Raw genomic sequence first — 21118 nt, 5'->3', positions numbered from 1 at the left:
GCTTACACAGAGTCAAGGCCTTGTCTGCTTCTCACACCACCCCACCAGCGAGCAGGCTGGGGGTGCACAAGAAGTTGGGAGGGGACACGGCTGGGACAGCTGACCCCAACTGACCAAAGGGATATTCCATACCATGTGACGTCATGCTCAGCATATAAAGCTGGGGGAAGATGAAGGAAGGGTGGGATGTTCGGAGTTACGGTGTTTGTCTTCCCAAGTAACCGTTACGCATGATGGAGCCCTGTGTTCCTGGGGATGGCTGAACACCTGCCTGCCAATGGGACATAGCGAATGAATTCCTTGTTTTGCTTTGTTTGCGTGTGCAGCTTTTGCTTTACTTATTAACCTGTCTTTATCTCAACCCATGAGTTTTCTCACTTTTACTCTTCCAATTCTCTCCACCCCACCGGGGGGGAGTGAGCGTGTGGCTGTGTGGTGCTTACTTGCTGACTGGGGTTAAGCCACGACAAGGGGAAAACACTGGAGGCAGCTGTGAGGGATGGCACCGAGCCTGGGCGAGGCTAAGTGGAACGTGTGTGCGCATGTTGTGCGTGGAGGGCACAGGCTGTGATAATTAGGGAGGAGAGGCTAGCGCTGCAATAGCCTGAGAAGAGATGAGCTGCCAACATCAACAGGTCACATGTCACAGGAGCTCGGTACATTAGTCAGTGACCAGGAACTGGTAACAGAGAGCCACTGGCTCCACGTCAACTCTCACATTAAATCCCTTTCAGGAGCTTTTGGGTACCTGCTTTAGTGATTTCTTCAGCTCCAGTCTAAATATAACACTAGGTAAATGAGACAGGCATTTACCAAGGCATTTTACAGACAAAACAGGGTCTCTCTTGCCCTATTTTTATACATATTTCAAGGAAACATCACAAAAAATGATACAACAATAGAGAGAACTGCACATCTAACATCATAAGCAAAAATTAAACATCTTTAGAGATACACCTTTGCACAAGCATGCACACACATAAACCAAAGCATAAATACACAGATGTAAGTGCACAACAGAAGATAGTATTCATGAACGTACATAATGGAGAAGAGAATGTGTGACTTCTTGGTCCAATCTTTACCACTAGTCTAAAATTATCAGTAAAATATGACATACAAACCTAAAACAATACAAGAGAAAACTTGTTTTCTTTTCTGTTTCTCTTTCAAACAGTGTTTCAGAAAATCCCTTTGCATTTTATAACTTCTCACAAAATTAAAAGAAAGTGTCATCGAGGTAGGTTTACTGATCCCTGGCTTAACAAATATTATGTAGGCTTTCTGCCTCCAAGAGGGTGCACTACCACCTACTAGAAAGCAACTTTCATTTTGTGTTCAGCAAGTGAGGTATGATGAGTACAGTCATTGCAATGAGAACCCATAAATGCATTGTGCATGGTCATTTCATGACAATGGAAATAGAAAGCATATAAATACCATTCTCCACATTACAAATAACACAACACACACACACACAATACCATCCTCCCACACTTCTCCATCCACCCTGCATCACAGTCACTGGTGCTAACACGATTAATAAAACACAATTTGGTCCATAAGAATCTGATTTTACTTTCACCGAGAAGCTCATCTTTCCTCCTTTGCCTACGGCTCTTTTATTGTTCTACAGCTCTGGTTCTAGAAAATGGCACCACTTTGCAAAATGCTTAGGGATGCATCATCAATGGAAGATGCCATGCTGAATAAACCTCTACGTTGCTTCACTGTACATGTGTCAAAAGTGAAATTTCTTCTGCCACTAACAGCAATTGTCTTCTAGAAGAGACAATCCTAGCTTGAGGAGTTTTTCAAAGGGTAAATGCTGTCTGTGTTGAAAAAGAAGGTCTACCCTTAGCAGAAAATCTAAAACGTTCTCCTTTGCAGGAATATACTAATTTCTAATCTCAAGACTGATTTGGACAAGAGAAAAGAACTCTACCAGAGCTGCATTTGTTACAGCTGACGTTTTAACTTTACACCAAAAAGTTAAGACCACTGCTGCACACATGTAAGGCTGCATCTCCAGAATGATTCATTTCTCTGAAGTCTATCTAGAAGCTGGCCATGGGTAAACAATTCAGTTTTAAGGAACATTCCACTTTTGTAGCTCCTGGATCATTATCTATATGTATCTGTTGAGCTATAAGAAGGAGATGGTCTTATGAAAGAAAGATCATTAGCTCTGAATTGCTCATCCCATTGCTGCTGTTTTCTGTGATGCAACAACCTTTGGCATATATACTTGAAACTATGTCACACTTGTCTCCTTTAGTGGATGTAATGCTAATGAAAGTTTTCTGGTTAATGTTTCTGGAAGTTGATTTCATTTGTACTCATGGAACAGGTAGACAGTAGTTAAAAAGTTGCCCCACTGCCTTTACATAAAAATGAGTTTAAGAAATAAATTCTAGAAATGAAATTATAATTAAGTTTCTACTTCTACTTTGCCCCAGATGACTTAGACATTACCTCATTGACAAGGATCAGAAAGAAACCACTGTTTCAACTTGCCAAGCCTGTGGCTAGAAGTGACATTCTGAGTCTGATCTTAAGTAACGATCCCTGAGTAAAAGGCTATATAACTAATTACTAATCCCTTGAGCTGTCTAGGCTATAGATGGCACCATCATACACTATTTATTTATTTGGATGAAATTCTGTATCAAAATATTTCAGCAGGACTACAGTGACCTGGCAAGATACTACAGGGATGGATGACTTAGATATGCCACAGATCAGACAGATATTCTTAGCAAGTGTATGACTCTCAAAATGTTAAAACGTATGAAGCTACTTATCAAAAAGCAAAACATACCGCAGATTTCTTTTCTGATTTTTTTAACTTTAAGAAGAGCATATAAAGAAACAATATTGCAAAGTCTTAATTTTTCATCCGCTAGCTCTATTCCTAATTATTCCTATATTTTATCCTCTGCAGATGCCAAAGATAAAATAGAAACATAATTAAATGAAAAGCAAGGAGATGTCCTGAACCTAAATATGTCTAAGATAACCTAGTTTTTGGAATCTAAACAAACCTCTCTTTAAACATTTCTTCTTCAGTGTGCCTCACTTGGAAGCATCTTCATTTCCACGTGAAAATCACAAAATTGAATCCCTGACACCAATGCAACTAAGACCTCAAGAGCTTTTCTTCCTTAAAATGTACAATCATTTCTCACTGGCTGACATTAGCTGTTGACCTGTGTGATTTGTTATCTTCGACATAAAGTACACAAAAAGCTTTAGAAATTCCACATACAGGACCATCTGGTTAGTGTTACTCCATTTATTCCACTCTTCTTCCATGAAATGTTTGAACCAGAAGTATACGAAACACTAATAATAAGTAGAATGTTCAACAAATGTTAATGACTGACTATAACTTATCACATTTTTCATTCTAAATTCCTCATGGAAGCAATCCGTTTGTTTTTAGAAATCTCCACCATTAGAGAATTTTCTCACTGGCCTGAAGAACTGATATTTTTCCTTTTCGTAATACTTGCCCGTTATGTGTGTGTAGAAGTAAAACACGGGTATACGGTTAAAATGGTACACATTTTACTTTTGCATCCCTTACAGACGCTTAAGTCCTGTGATAGGACTATGTCTCCATTGCTTAATGTGTTGAATAGGGAAGGTATGTGCTGGCTTTCAAGTGCATGGCAAACAATATTCTGTGCAGAGGTGCACAGGGTCATTTTCTGAAGTTCAGACATGGCAATGAGTGGGAATCCATTTTCTCATCCTACAAACATTTTCCAAGCGCACATCAGCTTGCAAACCAAGCTGATTTTCATATGATAAACCAGCGAAGAAATGGGCATCCCACTCCAGAAAAGGCAACAGCTCCATAATTATCATGCTCCCCTGTGATCTGAAAGATCAAGATCCTGTTCCCTAATTCAGACTGAAGACTCACATTTCACACATCAGCTGAATATTCTATCTACTGGCTATTCCAGAGAAGGTGTCTCTTTCTTCTGTTGTAATTATTAATTTCCAAATTCAAGTTATTCATAGCAGCAGACGTTTGGATCCACCCCCTACAGCTCCTCTAGACGCAGCCACATGACTATTTGGATGGATGAGAAAAGGGCAATGGACGTTAGGTCTGTATATATCTCTTTCTCTCTCCTTTTGATCAGAAACTATCTTTGTCAAATGTAGTAGGAAAGGGCACAACAGCAGTGTTGTGTGGTTGATTTTTTTTGGGGGGGTCTAAAAAATCTCTCCCTGTCTACGCTGAAGTGCTACCATGCTCATCTGTGCACATGGGTATACCAGATAGCATCCACAGGACTCAGGATTTTCCAAAAATGAGAACTGAAGATTGGGCATATTGTCTCTCAAACCCACTGCTCCCACCGGACTGAAAGCCAGAGCATTTCCCAGCCACCACACTCCACTGCCATCATGAAACAGAGGTTTTTGGGTCCCAAGGAGGAGATTCTTTCTGTACAGTATCATCAAGGGTTTTGCTTTGTTTTTAATATTAACTTTTGTTCTTGCAATTGTTTTATAAGCTGTAGGAATCAGGTATCCACTGCCCTGACAGAAGAGCCAGAAAGGAAAACTGATGTGTCCCAACTCAGCTTTTTATTCTAGCAGATAGCAATCACCTCTCAAGCTTTTGAGCTCCCCCCAAACTCTCCATTCCAGTCTGAAATGAATAGTTGAGGCTCTTGTCAGAAAGTGATGCCACTTGGCGTATCAGCCAAGACCTGGAGTATGATGGCTATTGCAGGGCAAGTGAGTTTGGAGAGCCTAGTTATCCTCCAATGCATTGACAGGCTTCCAGTGACTGAGTGAGTCAAGGATGGGCCTGGAGTTTTTGTGCCACCGCAATATGATGAATAAAACATATTTTAGATTGACTCCCTTGCATTTATGTACATAATAGAAATGTATATAACATACATTCAGGGGAGAAATATATTCTAGGAGCTCACCCATGTTCATCATGTCAGTGAACATTTTATAATCTATTTTCATATTTGCAACAAAACAAAGAAGTGCTAGATTCCCAAACCAACAGTAACCCCTTACTGAGTCTATACATGTAGCAAGAGCGACGTAGGAACAGGATGATGCATGGCTTGAGAAAATTTTAAGAAACTGAATCTCCTTTCATATCATCTCAGGTTCATCCTTTCAAACACTATTATAAATTAAAGAGCTATAATGAATTTTGTCATGGGTGGAGGTTTGGTTTGAAGCAACAATACTACATTTGATTCAAGAATAATCTAGTGCGACCTATAATACCAGTGCGCCAGCTTTTTTAAATTAACTGACCACAGCTAGCAAACAGCTATTAACATGGTGACTGTGTGGGGATACAAAGATATGCAGTGTCTGTGCTGCTGAACCACAAAGTATTTTTAAAAGAAGAAAAAATTAAAGAGGACGGCCTCCCCCTCCCCAACTGGTCAATAAGACAATGAACTTATTCAATCTTTACAATCTTTTGTGCTTCTTTATAGGAATATTCCACCAATTTCCAAAATTATGGTTGGTGGTTGGCTTAATATGATTTGTGCACTAAAGAAACAACAGTGTTCACAACAGGGCTAAGCATTATATTAAATCAGTGATTAGTGCACCCTTGTATATATGTCACACGTCAAAACCATCATAGAGCTTTGCAATTGATTATAAAGTCCTCTGTAAGTATGTACAGTAATAAGGCCACCCTGACATCGAAACATCCAGAGACAGCTTACTATTCACTGTTAAATTCGTCCATTCAATGGCATTGACACCAACCTTTTCTATTTTCTCTTCCTAACAAACTGCAGATGTGACTTTTGTGCAGGAGGCAAAAACAAAAGACTTAAGGAACGACCTTCAACATAGCAATATGGATATGAGCTGGCAGTGGCCACACAAGCAGTAGTGCTGGCTGTGCTCTTCCCAAGAAGGATGGATGCACCAGTGCACCCCACTGGTCTCCAGTGGCACAGAGGACAGAAGTGATGAGGTCAAGCTAAATCCTGTCTCCAACCCAGGACAGAATTATGCTGCTATTGCACTAACAGGCCAGTTCAGATCATCTGTTCTTGCCTTTCCATCAACAACAGATGGTTCGTATAAGAATACAGTATATCCTCAGCATGGCAAGAAGTTATGGGTTTTTTTCCAGATTTTGAGGAATATGGTTGCGTAAGGACAGACATGTGCTTTGCTATAAGACTGCCTGGTAGTAAACACCCTTTTAAAAAAGCCAGTAATTTTTTTCAGAAGCAAATAATGAAAACTGCACATCTGAGGACATAATGAAAACAGTGTTTTTAACAGACTGAGAAATCTGTAAAGCTGAATTTTAAATTATTATGACAAATCAACAAAGCAACGAGTCCATTCTTGCAGTAATTTAAAAAAACACAAATGAAGAGACCAGTGACTTTATTTTTTTCCAGCAGGAAAGTATACTTTTGTCCTATTTCCTTATAATAAAGAACAAGAAAATTCTTCTGGCTCAGGCAATTATAACTGTTCACCTCAAAGGTAGATGCCAGGCTTAGAAAATTTCTACTGATAATTCCTGAGTTTCAGAAAGCAACTGTGAGGAGTTGGTTATGATGGGGATGCATACAAAGCGATCGTTACAATGCACCTCTTCCTTCTGCTTATTGAAAGAGCAGCTTTGGAAAAGCTTGAAGAATATTTTTGATACCGGCATTTTCTTTGCTCATCACTTTGACCATTGTTACTCCTCTTTGCTGTGGTTTCCCTTTTTCTGTTATATAAACATAATCTACTTCCTTTTTCTTTCAAAGCATTCTCAGCCTAATCCCCTCCCAACCTATTCTCATTCATTTATTCCAGAGGGGAGAGCTCCCACCTCCAGTCAGCCCCTGACAGTGGGCTCCATCACCCATTTGTTACCTTTTCAAGCAAGGATCTTTGTGCTTTCTCCCCTGCTGCCCCCATGCTTGGGTAGAGCTCCTTGTTCATGTCCACAAAGCTGCCTCGTTATCCTCCTTCAAATCCCCTCTCAAGCCTCCTCTTAACTCTGATGCCAGAAAAAAAGCTTGACAATGGCTGTGCTGCTGCAATACTGAGCCCACTACCTATGAAGCCGACCTTCTTATTCACTCCTTGTGCTCCCCCATCTGCTTATATCCACCTGTTGTCTCCTGTCGCTGGGTTTAAAAGTTATCACAGGAGAAAGGGCTAAATCAGCTTGAATTACTCTGCATTTGCTGAGAATGCATATTCCTGTCAGCTGACATGAGGCAACTTCTTACCCTGAGAAAATATCTTTATATGCCTCAGCCATCTGGATGTAAATTCTCCGGAGGGGGCAGCTCTTTGCTCTGTATTTGTACGCTGCCTAAGGGTCCTGGTCCTAGCTATTTCATAGCACAAAAACATTGCTGGATTATAACAAGGACTATGTTCACTCTTCTAGACGCCTAGTTGTATGTGTTACCATAGCTTGGGAGCCTGAGTACATGGACAGAAGACAAAGTTTACTAAACAGTTGGATGAAATATGGATCAGCATCTCAGAGTATTGAACATATGGCCCATATTTAAATATGACTAACAGGCAAAATTCTGGACTAATAAATATTTAGCAAGTTCGGTGATAGACATATACAGCTACAAACTACCTGGTTACCTATCCATTAAATACAGTTACCATGAGTAGGGGGTTAAAAAAGCTCAACTTTAATAGCAACATCATCTATCTCTATCAGGTCACTATTCCCACTGCTTCCTCTCCCACCCTGTTGGACAAATAATAGAGCAGCATCACTCGGTCTAAACAGCTTCATAGGCAGGATTAAAACTTGTAGCTACTGTGAAATTATCTTATTTACAAAGCTAGATTTTATTTTACAGATGAAGTTTTTTTTGAGTGACGCTAACAGAAGCGGGTTGGTGCTGTACAGGACAGGAAAGAAGACTTCCTCTGAGTGGGAAAATCAAGTCTCTGAATCGTTCAAAGTACAGGAAAAACACCTTTGATTGAAACAATCAGTCCAATTTGCAATCTGCCATTTAGTTTAAAAAAAAAAAGACAGAAAAAAAAAGAGGTATTTTTACTCTAAAAGTAAATATGCAGAATTCAAAAGCAAAACTCTCAAACTTTAACTTTGTGCTTGCTTATTGTCTGAGGGTGAGGCTTGCATCAGCCCTTGCCTAAAAATCCCATTTAGGAAAGTGTGGGATCAGTTTCTTCCTTTTGAAAAAAAACTTTTACAAGTGGAAAAAATCCCAAAGAAGCTGCAGGGTAATGTTTTTCATTAACCGGAACGCACATTTTCAGAAGTAAAACTGCATGCTTTTTTCTGGCAATAATTAACAAATTATTGTATATCATTTTTTAAGAATTACTCCCCAGATAATGACTTTTCTGTTTCTTTACACCAATGAATATTGCCAACCTGTTTGTTTTTAAGAACAAAGAGAGAAGTCCAAAGCCCGTTGCTGCAAGCCATATTTCCAATCCCTATCTTCTGCGTAGTTTTGAACTATAGAAAAGAAAATCTTTTTCTAAAAGTTAATATAGAAAAATTAGCATGACCAAAACACTTTCAAACCCCAATCTTCAAATGAAAGTGCAAAATGAATTTGAAACTGCAAATGAAGTTACATTTGTTTTAGCAAACAGCAATTTGTACAGATAAGGTTATTTACACAAGAGCTCAACACATTTTTTCCATCTGTATTATTTGACAAGATGGATCCGAAATTCAAGAAAAGTAAAATTGAATAAACAAGGGTATCCATATATTTAAAAATCAATTTCTTTTATTACTCCACCTAATACTAAATCAGCACAATGCAACTGCCATTTTAAGGAAGTCTTACAAAGTTTGAATGAGCAAGTGTACTTCATTACAAAAGATAAAAGTTTCTTCTTCCCTACAGTGAATACAGGTAATTTCAGAAGCTGTGGCTTCTAATTATTCACTGCTGAAAGGCTTTTAAAAGGTCCATATTGAAAACAGTGACCCCCAGCTTCCCCTCAGAATGAATGGAGGTAAAAATTCTCATTTTGCTGGAATGCTGGTTGATAACTGTTAGGCAAAACATGCATTTCTTCATTACAGTGCGGTCTGCAGGTTCATTTAAATAACAATATCATCCAGCATAAAAGTCACAAAAGAATTATCTGGCAATTTCAATATGTTGAAATGTATTATTAGTGCTAACAATGGCCACCTCAAGTAAATAAATGAATGTCTTTTATTGGCACCATTACTTCCGATTTTTTAGCTTTATGGAATATCAAACTTTATAATTCAACACCTTGGTCAAGAGTGTTTGCTTGTGTAACTTTTGAACTAGAATTGACATTTTTAAATATCTCTGCAATTTCCTCTTCCTTTCCCCACCGTTCCCAAGAAAGTAAAAAAATTACATTGCCCAAGCACAGGGAGCACTATTATGTCCTTTTCTAAGATATTTAAAGAGCCACCTTCATACTGTTATTTTTCATGACAAAATAAACCACAAATCTGGAAATTAGATTTTTTTTGTGAAAGATATCAACCCAGTATTTATAAATTATATCAACAGTATACAAAATGTATCAACAGTCTTTTCTGACCTGCAAATCCCACAGATCTCACAGAAAAAATTAACATTTTAGAATCTTATTATTACAGGAATATCATCTCTATCTCAAGAGATAACCCAATTCATTACCATTAAGATACAAATTACAGCACAAGAGGTATACAGCCTCTGGGCTTGATAGGGTGTCCAAAACCACATGCTGACTGCAAGCGCTCTCTTAGAAAGCGTTCCCACCGCATGTCTTCAAATGGCTCCAGAAGGAGGACCTGTGTTGGTTATCAGAGATCTCACTGCACGTGACTTTGCAGGGTCTTTTCCCTTAGCTGCCTTTCAGATACACTGTCCTCCTCTGCCGTGCCAGCCCTTGGTCACTTCCCCTTTGCATGACATTTCTGCCCCTACAGCAGAGCTGATGCCACAGAGCGGTTGGCTCAGTGCAAAGCTTGGTGGTTCAGCTTATATCGCCAACAAAGGTTAAGTTTGATTCAAGCCTCTGGTCTTTGCACTGAAATGACTGAAGCACACCCCGCCATGTTCGATTTTGTCAGGTCTGCTGTAGGGTTGGTAACCTCAGGCGGATGGATGGGATGGACAGCAAAGAGATGGTAGTGTCTTATACACCGCGGCTAGATTCCTTGGAGTACATCTGTCAATATCCTGCATCTACTGAGTTTGTTAGTCACTTCTTCACATCCAAGATATCCGCTTAAAAGGATACCCAAAAATAAATTGCCTCACATGAAAATGGCAGGTTCAGCTGAGCCTAAAGAAAGAAAAAACTTTTCCTAAAAGACAATGAATACAACCAAGTTGTGCAGCATGGCTTGGCAAACATATTTATACCATTAACACAAAGATGATCCTAGAAATGGATGGAGACTGCTGGGATATGCTGAACCAGACAGCAGCTTTAAAACATGGATATGCTAAAATGATCCTTTCTTTTGTACCAGTGTAGCAAGGATGCAGTTTGTAATTTAGGAAGACAAAATTTACTTATTTTCACACATCTGCAGGTAGAGAGAAATACAGTTCTGTTTAACGTTAGCTATATTGCTTCCATGACAATACATGGCCTGGCACAGTATCAACCTCAAATGAGTGCAGAGTTTATAATGCCTGACAAGGTAGAAGTCACTCTTGTAATTAAGGCAGCACATTCAGATACTCGGGAAATCGAGGTTCAGTTCTCAATGTTGTAACACATTCTCTGCATCACCTTTGGTAAGTTACAATCTGTGCATCCAGAGCATATGGCAGAGACAACACTACTCCTTTCTCCCGTTCTTTGTCTTGACAACAAAGATTATTAATTCATCAGTGCAGAGGATTTCTCTTAATTTGTGTTTATACGATAATTTGTACAACATGGCCCTAATTTCAGATGGAGACTCTATGCACCACTATACTTCTAAATAAAGCCTGACTAGATTTCTTCAAGTCCACAGAGCCAAATTACAGCAATTCATTTAAACAAATTGAAGAAGGGCTTGTATATGGAAAGATATAAAGGGACTGAACATGTGGTTAGCAAGGGGGAGTTTCTTGTGCTGTTAATCCAATTCCAGGGTGACTGCTGGGAATCTTCTTTACTCAGTAAAGCCCTTAATTATGAAGAGAGCCTACATAGAACTGCTGAGGACAAAAACAATGAACAAGTGTCATGGTTAAACTATCTTTGCTTTTATAATTGGCTCATTTCAAATGTCTAACAGAGAAGTCTACAAACTCAGAACCACTGGATCAGAAGCAGTATATTGTTTTTATACGATAGGTCAATGCCATCCACATCCTGTAGCTAAAAGATATGTTCATCTGTGAAAGTATTTATAAATATTACACAAGCGCTGCAAGGAGTAAATAGCAGGGAATAGTAGTAGCCTGTGATGACTCCAACATGTGATACTGAAAACCCAAAAAGCAATTTGGCACTTTCAAATGCTGGCACTAAATACGGCCGAGTAATATGTTTCTACAGCTCTCATTCTATACATGTGTGATCTCACCCTCAGGTCTATAGCCAAATACAAGAAAAGAAATAAGGGGGAGCTGCAGAAACATGTGAAAAAGAAATACTAAATAGTAGACCATTCTCCTACCCCTGTTGCTATGTGGCACAGAGACAATGTTAGCAATGGAAATTCTGCTGCAGGCAGCCAAAAATTCAAAGAGAAGAAGAATCCAAGCAGCAACAGACCTGCAAAGCTCAAGAAGATCCTACAGCCAGACTTACAGCCTGTCTTAGGCTGTTCCTTGCACAGACAGGCCTGACTGAGCATGCCATCTTTTTTTTTTCTTTTTTCTGTAAGCACAAAAATGGTTCATTGCTCCTGACTTCAGCATATCTAATGTGCAAACTGCTAGACTAGAGATCAATATCATCCAAATATTGCAAAGGATTCTGATAAAGTATTAACTCAGTGCTCTGACCAGTTATTAATGGAAGCTTTCTCAGTTATTACAACCATCATGTCAAAACTCGAGCCAAAGGAATTTACCCAAGCTCTGTCCAAGGAATATGACACAGGAATGTAATACACATATGGCAAAGCTTTAATGTATGTGATGACTGCTCGGCAAACGATGTTTTTATTGTCCAAGAAACAATGGCATATTCAAATCCGGTATAAGTAAGGAGTGAATAATGATGTTAGATCATCGCACCATGAGGGAAACACAGAAGAAAAATTTGTTGCAAATTTAGTCTTTCTGTGAACGAAGTAAAACAATACAGAGGACAGGCAGACCATCAGGAATCAAATTGCTTTCGGGAAGAGGGGGGCTGGCATTCTTTTATTGCCAGTAATTTTCTAATGAACTGTTGACAATCACAGATGTTCTTACACCTCAAACAGCTGCGGTTCTCAAAAATTCACCATGTGGCCAAGCGTCAAATTTTAACTGGCTTTTACCTGCCTCTGCAGTTCCGACTACTCAGAGTAAGCCAGTGGTTTACATTTTTGCTGTTGGTAGTTGCTGGCTAAATGAAATAATTTTCACACAGGAGTAATGGTAGCTTGCCTTTGCTGGGTTGTGTAGGTAAACACTGCAGCTTAAAACCAGGAGTAAAACACGCATGGAACAACAAAATGAAAGGCATCTTGTAAATAGCAACAGTAAAGGCAAGCAAATTTCCTAGTTGGAAAGAGATATACCATTTTTCACTTAGCTTTTTAGGAACATCATTAAAATGTGCACAAAATCACGAGTTTTCCACAGCACTCTCCCTTTTTTGGTCATCAAAAAAGCCAATTAAAAATGGATTTGTAACCAATCTCCAAGCCATGAAATTTTCACAGCAGCAATGATACAAGATTTAAGGTAAAAAATAACCATTAAGAATTAAAAACATGGGACCTGCTATCAGACAATCACAATTATCCATTTCTCCAAGTTACAGGGATCCTCTGGTCTTTGTGATTGCAAATGAGCATTTTACTGAGAAAGCTACTAGAACGGGATGTAAAAGGATCTTTATAGTCACTGCTCTGGTTTGATTTCCTGAAACAAATTAGAGTAAATTCAGAATTGCCCTGGATTACACAAGAAGCCAATCTATATGAGTCTAAGAAATCCATTGGAGACTGTTACTTGTACCTGGCTGCATCCTCTAATCCAAGGGTGGAATAAATGCCATACATCTTCTCTCCACAACTTGAGGGTCTCAAAATGCCTTAGTTATTTTCCCATGACAGGCTGTGCCATCTGATTTTGATAAAAAACAAAAATTGAACTTTTACATGGGACTTTTTAGAGACTGTTTTATATGGGAACTATCCTAATCTTAAACAGTTTTCTTTTACTCTAACAAATACTGTTCTTGTTAGCTTATGCTAAAAGAATAGCAGTACGCATAAACTGGTACCTCTTGAAACTACTCTTTCAAATAAGGTATTTCTGAACTTGATAACATCACCTGAAACATTCTGTCTTTTTATGACCTAGCAAAATGGCTGGTATTCTAAAAATGTGTTTATTTTTAAATTACATGTATTTGATAGTTTGACTTGTTTTTAATCATCTAATACAGAAGTGATGTGCTAATAATAACAACAGAAGTACCTTTCATTTACAGATTTCAAATTTGAGATCTCTCAACACTTCGTGAGAATTGTCACCTTCACTTCAAAAAACAGGAAAAAAAATAGCAGAAAACACGTTTCGTATAGTGAAGAGAGAGAAAAAAGTCCAGCCAGATCACATATTCCAGTCTGGTGTTTTATTGCTAGATGGCACAATTCAGTTCTCTGTTGTCAATTAATGCATATAAAAAGTAAAACAAAGAAATAAACTACAACTGGTACTTTAGAATAGGGGTTTGTACAAGTCACAGTCCTGGTAACAATTCTTCTGATGACTTCTTGTCCTGGTTTCGGCAGGGATAGAGTTAATTTCCTTCCTAGTAGCTGGTACAGTGCTGTGTTTTGGATTTAGGATGAGAACAAAGTTGATAACGCACCGATGGGGAAGAAGAGTTTCTCTTTGAGCTTGTGCCATACTGAGATAAACATGGAGAGGAGAGAATGAAACTAATACTTACCGATCTGTATGCTTGGTATTGTATCCTTCTGCTGATTACAAAGGGGGCTTATTTCCAGTTCAAATTTTTGTTCCAGGTCACCTGCAAAAAAAAAAGAAGAGAAAATAATTTGCTGCCACTTATATTTCTTCTCCATACTTATGTCAGACTCTTACAGTGACTGCAACTGTGTGGATTTGAGCAGCTGGAATCTTGCACCAATGACAACCATGTTAAATGTCTAAATACCTTCATTTCTTGGACTTTGTTTTACATATCAGAGAAACTGAGTATGCATACAAAGAAAAATCTCTCTAAGGAAAGGTGACTTCTGAACGAACATTAAATCTGAGCACTTGCATGTTCTGAGGACCTTAATTTTTAAAATAGATTCTCTCACGTGGAAGATTTTTAGGACATTCTAGTTCATTTACTCAAGTGTTCAAATGTCTTCCTATGAGAAAAATGCAGAATATATATTTTAGAAGAAACACATCTCCATTAGTATTGTAGTGTGAGTTGGTACTGTATGCTTGTGGAAATTGCTGTTAAAGGGCAGCGTGATGGAGCCTGGCAGTCAGCAGCTGTGTCTGCAGTAACAAATTAATAAGGGCCAGAGCATGGGCTCGGGCAACATGTATTCATGTGGCAAGAGCTATGGAATTCAAGTTATAAATGTGGAAAAAGGATGAAATTAAAAATTTGTCTCATAATTGTGGTGTAGCTGGGTATCAGGGCTATGCCTGTGCTGCTGCGCTGAACTTGCATCACTAATTCCCCGGGTGGTCCAGGAAGTCCCCGGAGTCATCTGCACAGGACTGACTTGAGACAGCAGACAGACCTGAAACAGTGGTTGACCAAACTCCTAGCCACCTTCATAGCACAGTATTTGACTAACTGGAACAGGAGGTCTCCAGGAGTGAATCTGGGACTGCCCTGAAGACTCCTACAAGGCAGCTCCTGCTGTGACTGGCCCTGAGGTCTGTTTCAAATTGTTGAAGAACAGCCTGGGTGGGGGATCTGCTCACTCCAGATGCCACCTGAGACTGCTCCTGCTGCAGAATTGACCAAATTCGGTGTTGAGAAGATGCTTATAAACAGTCAGTAGCAACTATTCCTGCAGATGCAGAAGTGGTCATGCAAGACAGTCTTCTGTGCATAGGTAAGACAGGAGATGTTTTTTATGTAGTTGAAGGTAATCAATAGCAATGATCATGTGTATGCTGGAGCGGTCACAGGGGACCACAGGCCAGCTGGACATGAGAATTCAGCAGAAAAACAGCTCAGGGAGTCTCATTCGCCTGTTGCCATCCAGACAGCAACCACCTGTCCTGCTGGAGAGACTGCATTTCCCCATGCAATCAGTACACCATGCAAAGATTGCTGTTAATGAGTTAATGTGTTTTTTGTTTGGGTTTTTTTTTTAAACAAACACTCCGTCTGTGAGTGCAACACGTTCATCCTTTGTGATTTTTAGCCTTCTCTGAGACACTGCCAGGGTACAGTCTTGGTTACTGCATGAGGTACAGACCCATTCCTATCTGCAGTATGGGAGGGAAGGGAGACTAGCTGTGTGCAAGCTAAGCTGCACACTTGCCCTCAGGCAATAATACTTTGTCCATTTGATTTACTAGTAAGGATGTAGTGAGGGGTGGTTACAAGAAACGTTCCCATAAATAAGACTGACCTGCTAGATCAGACAAAATGTTGTATTCAACCCGAAAAGAATCATTTTACTTTAAATCCACTGCTTTTGTTTAAAAGTTCTTTACTCCCCACTAATAGACTGTTTTGACATAAATGCTATTGTGCCACTCAGGCTGTATAGCCCCATATAAAATAGCGTGTGCATTTTTAAGCCTTGCCTTTCTTCTGTCTGCAGCTTACAATGCCTTCTTAAATGTGAGAGGAGTATTTTCAGTTTCAATTAGATATTTACAAAATACCAGGGAAATGGTTTTAGCTTCACAAAGGATCAAAAAGAACAAGTCAGCAAAACTGAGACAAAATAACAGTTTGTCATGTTTTCAAATGTGTAATTTGTCTGCCCTCTTTTTCCCCTCTACCCTCTCCAAAAATCTTTGACTGAAAAAAAGAGTGTCTAACTCCAGTGATGACCCCTCTAGGCAGGTATTCTGCGTTCAAAATGGTTGACCTGGCTGGCTTGAAGTGTAATCAACATCATCTTATTTTTGACAAGTCACTTAATTGACAAAAATAAGATTTTCCTCTGCATGGTAAGAACTTAAATGATGGTCAATTTTCCCATGTTTCAAGTTGCTATAAAAGTAACTGCATGAATTAATTGCCGAGAGCTTTCACGCTGGAGAAAACCTTCTAAGCAATTTTAAAACCTCACCAGAGAAACTGATCATTAATGTTACTTAAACATTAGCCATTTTCTTGAAACTTCTTTCTTGCCGGTTCCAGTTTTATATAAACAAATCAAGTTGCATTATTTACCCTGTGTTCCTATTTGACTTTTAAAATGCCCATATGAGAACAAGTTAAAGTATTTTTCTAGGAAAGGTTCATGTTAGGAGCTGCTGTAGGCATCGGGTACTCCCTGAAATGTACCTGAGTTGTATATTTTATTTGCTAATAGATGTAGTGTAGATGCACCAGATGACTGGAAGATAAAGATCTGAGTCTATTAAAATGGCATTAGAAATGTTTGGTACAAAAATGTTCAAACTTTGTACACGTTCCAGAAGGAAGATTAAACAAGGCACGAATTGTGGGATTATCTGCCTCATCTATAGTTAAAAATCAAAACATGAGAGAGATGCTTTTCAAATGCTAAACAAAAAATAGCTTCAAGCCCCAGCATTCTGTGTAAGGGGGTAGAGAGGTCTACAATAACATTTTAAAGTGATAATGGTATCTAAATACATGCTATTTAATATTGTCTTTTGTGTCACTTACCAGAATTATACAGCTACCAGTGACAGTCAGACCACAGTTTCTGTATATTCTCCCACATGAAATGCTCTTTTTCTCCCTGTTACGCTTCTAACTGGTCTCATGCTCCAGTGTCCCCTTTCAGAGGTATATTTTAGATGTTATAATAATAAATCTTGAGTCTTGGGGAAAAAGCTTATGTTTCTAAGAGTTGAGAGTGCCGTCTTTCTCAGCATGGTCCCTCAACACACTAAAGGTGAGGGGCACACTAAAGCACAACTGGGGCCCTGTCCTCATGAGCTGGATATTGGTTATGCCTTGACTATAATCTGACTAAATAAACCTGCATCTGACAAGTTGTTTATGTTGATTCAAAAGCAGCAAAGTCAAAGACATTTCACCAGCTTAAACTGACATTGGCTGAAAATTAACTTGCTGACCTATTTGTCCTTGTTAGGGACTAACTGTACCAGGTACCAGCTCGGATGTGGCTTAATTTTGTGGTGCAGAATTTTAAATGAATTGAGAACTTCATTGTGTGCTCTTCCAGCGTTTGTACCACTTGCCTTCGGCTCTCATGATGCTCCGAACAAAGAATTTAGCAGTGATTAAACTCTGCTGCACCCTGTGTTGTAGCACTGCATGACCTTGCCTATGCAGATAGAGCCAAATGGTGTAATTACTGCGTTTCAGAAAAAACCCTGCCTGACTGCGCTCTCTGCAGGGGTTTGAAAACATTTGCAATAGGTCCTAGCCAAGCTTTGGCTTGCCTGCTTTGGCCCTTTCAACAGCGTGCTGGGAAGTGCGTTTGAACCCTTTCTCTGCATTTGTAGGCAGAAGAATGTGTCATATTTGGGAAACAGCGAGGGTAAGGCTCCCATCGGAGCTGTAGTGGGAGCGTGAAAAGCGAGATAAAACACAGTGGGCAGCGGTAGTGTTTGGTGCAGTGTAGCCCTGGTGCCGTTCCAGCTCAGAAGAGCTGGAGGGTTCTCAGAGAAGAATCCAGCCGCGGGCTCTCCAGCCGAATTCAAGTGCTGAGGCACAGCAGAGCCCTCCCTCCTGCCTGACGCTGATACAGGAGCAGTGAGGGCAAAGAAATACTTGCTGCTCTTTCACCCCTTCCCACTTTTCAAATGAGGCAAAGTAGCTCTTCAACAGCTTGTTCTTGAGGGGGATTTCAAGGCAAACTGGGTAGGCTGAATGCTACCTCTGTCTCGCCACACAAAAAGCCTGGAAGGCCGAGGTGAAAGGGGACTGCCGCGTGCAAAGGGGCTGACCTTGCCGGTAAAACTCTTCGCAGACCCGTTCGCTCCACTGTTTGCTCAGATCCCAGAGCCGGCAAGGGTTGCAAATGTCAGCGCACTTGAGTGCAATCTGAAAGCAAAGAAGAAAAGTAGCGATGAGAAAAGAAATCATTGTCTAGCAGTGCTTCAGCAGCAAATCTGCAGCCATGAAACTCCCAGGCCTCACCAGCAATGTTGGGAAGGGTTAAGATCACCTTTTTAGAGACTCGGCCTCACCCAAATATGCCTTTTGAGGAAAGAGCATTTGTTTAAGCTGCAAACAAAACTTTCATTCAGCTCTCCGCTTCACCGTAGCAAGAACAAGAGGAGGGCCAAATTCCAAGGCTGCAAAGTCTTTTGGATATTCCTTGCAAGGAATAAGCCAACAAAAGCCTCAGGCTGGCTCCTGCTGACTGCCTGGCTCAGCATCCATGGCTGATGACAAGGAAGGGAAGAGCCAAGCTGGTGTAAGACTATTTGGGCATCATTTCTCTGCGGTCTCAGTGAGTGACCTTGCATCTCACTTCAATTACACTTCATCTTAATGTCTGCATATTTTTGTTTACAAAGCTAAGCACAGGGCTCTCCGCACTGCCCCTGGCTTGGTTTCACTTAGTTAACTAGTACTTTTAAGTGCTTTGCAGGGGAATGACTACAGGAGGGCAAGAGGTTTTTAAAATCAAGTAACTGCTTCAGAAAAGTAAACCATGTAATTGTCTGTCTTACTGCCTTAGAACAAGATGTCATGTGCCTCATTTCTTCACAGATTGAACACAGTCAGTTAGCCTGACAGAGGTCAGAAATCATTCTGGCACCCGGGAGGAAAACAGAAATATTTCCTGTATAAATTCAGACCTGTGAACTGGAGGAGGGAAGTCTCCAAGTCACTTTTCTCTCTGGATTAAATTGATTAGCCTTAATGTTACTATTACAAGGGTCTTTCAAACATTCTTTAACTTACCCTGATCAATCAAGATTTCTTGGGGTTTTTTTCTTTTCTTCTTCCACAGCTAATCCACCAGATAAATAAATCTCACCATGTCTGTGCCCTAGTTCCTATCTATGCCCTATCTTATCTCTCCTATCTAAAGAAAGCGCATAAGAAACGTTTTGCCGTAGTTGAGATCTGTAATCCCTGTGCCTTTGGCATTTGCACAACTTTCTTGCCTAATCTGTCCAGAAATACGATAAGCTCATCACCCTGCCCTGCATGGTCCATGCAGGAATCTGACAGAAGACCGTATTTGATGGAGGACAGGTGAGCATATTACTACATTTCCTACACTGGTGGAGGGGGAAGAATTAACAGATCAGCACTTTTTTCCTTGCAGCTGTCACCTTTCCTGTAACCTCGACAAAGTGATAACATGTAGATGTTTGTTTTATTGATGATAATGATTACTTAACTCCTTTATGTATTTAAGAGTGAAATTGATGTCATTTCTCCAGAGAAGCATGTATATGCAGCTACTTTAATCATAATAATGCTTTAATAGGTAGAGGTTTATTCTGAAGAGCCTGTTAATGACTGCAGCTTAGCTGGAAGAACCAGTTTGAATCTATTGGATTTTTAAATAAAATGTGGTTTCATCATTAGCTGGGCAGATCCACTAGAGAAGCACCTGCTGCCATGGCAACAGCTGTCTCTGCAGAGGCAGTTTCTGAACATCCATCACAGGGACGGGACTTGGGCACCTGATGTCAGGCTGTCTTGGAAAGAACACCGACAAGGGGGCTCTCTTGCGTGGTGCTAGGAAATAACACCAGTGAAGCGACGTTTGCCAGAAGAGAAAATACAATTGAAGCATTACCTGGCAAGAGACGCAGTCTGGAAATAAAGTAACTAATAGCTTATCTTAATTTCTCAGCATTTGACACTCTCCTGTATCTGTTGCATTCACAGCTTTCTAACTCAAGGAAATTACATAAGGAAATACTGAAGGCACCTTACGCTTGCCTGACGTACCAGGTGGCTGCAGCAAAGTGTTTATGGTGATAGGTAAGGAGACACTGATGTCCAGACACACTATCGTATGCTAGTCTAACATATACTAGCAAATACTGTGACTTGAAAAATGAATAAAATACAGTAATGGAAAAATAATTTTTGAAGTTACCTGAAGCATAAAATGTCTGTCTTGCGCATCCTCCAGCCTCAAATCCTGATTGTCAAGGTGAGACTTCAGACGGATCAAAAACTCATTCTGCCTGTTGATGTCTGTGGCCAAGATCAGAGAGCCCAACTGCTGCTCGATGTCCTGTCTGCAATAAGGAAAATAAGCCCCTTCAATCATGGAACCACTGAACATTAATAGCGCAAAATAACCTGCTACGGATCATAGCTAGCATAAAGCTTCCTCTTTCTTTATGGATGCAGTCTGATCTCTTTGCTCAGGGTTTGCAGGGTACAACTGTTCTAGCTGCCTAAATGGGTTCAGGAGGAATAGATAACATAGAAGGAAAATGCTTGTTGGCATAGGTGGTTCTGAAAGCAGCTGAAAAGTGCTAGGAAAGTAAAACCAAAACAACAGCATGATGCATCTAGAAAAATGCTCACATCTTACTTCAGCTGTTCAGAGCTGGGTGCTGAATACAGCAACTTTAAAGTTGCAGTTGAAGTTGTGAAGGACTGAAGTCCTTTGAAGTAGGACTGAAGCTGTTGGTCTGATGCAAAGGATTTCTGGAGGGATATGGAGCTTATCGCTTCCAGGTAACTTGTTTATGTTCTTGGTAAGGTCACCTGTGATTAAAATTTAGTATTGCAGGCTGTTCATTGGCTCAATCTCCATTCCTTGGTGGGAGTAACACTGCACAAAACCAGCAGGTAAAAAGTTGTTGATTTGATAACACATCGATGTTTGTTGCTAGGT

General features: G+C 39.9%; 1 protein-coding gene and 1 long non-coding RNA gene across 2 annotated transcripts in view; both read right to left on the bottom strand.

Moving 5' to 3' along the window:
* Window positions 1-21118, bottom strand: part of VTI1A (vesicle transport through interaction with t-SNAREs 1A) — a 282249-nt gene that overhangs the window by 54536 nt on the left and 206595 nt on the right. The window lies entirely within an intron of this gene.
* On the bottom strand, window positions 14085-20504 carry LOC103897739. Its single transcript, XR_657511.1, has 3 exons — window positions 20366-20504; window positions 18243-18339; window positions 14085-14166 (listed from the first exon to the last, which is right to left on the bottom strand). It is a non-coding gene; the product is annotated as an uncharacterized LOC103897739 (long non-coding RNA).

The sequence above is a fragment of the Aptenodytes forsteri genome, unplaced genomic scaffold (assembly GCF_000699145.1).
Source record: "Aptenodytes forsteri isolate BGI_AS27 unplaced genomic scaffold, ASM69914v1 Scaffold15, whole genome shotgun sequence".
In the NCBI taxonomy this organism is placed as follows: Eukaryota; Metazoa; Chordata; class Aves; order Sphenisciformes; family Spheniscidae; genus Aptenodytes; species Aptenodytes forsteri.
This window is presented reverse-complemented; position numbering and strand designations above follow the sequence as displayed.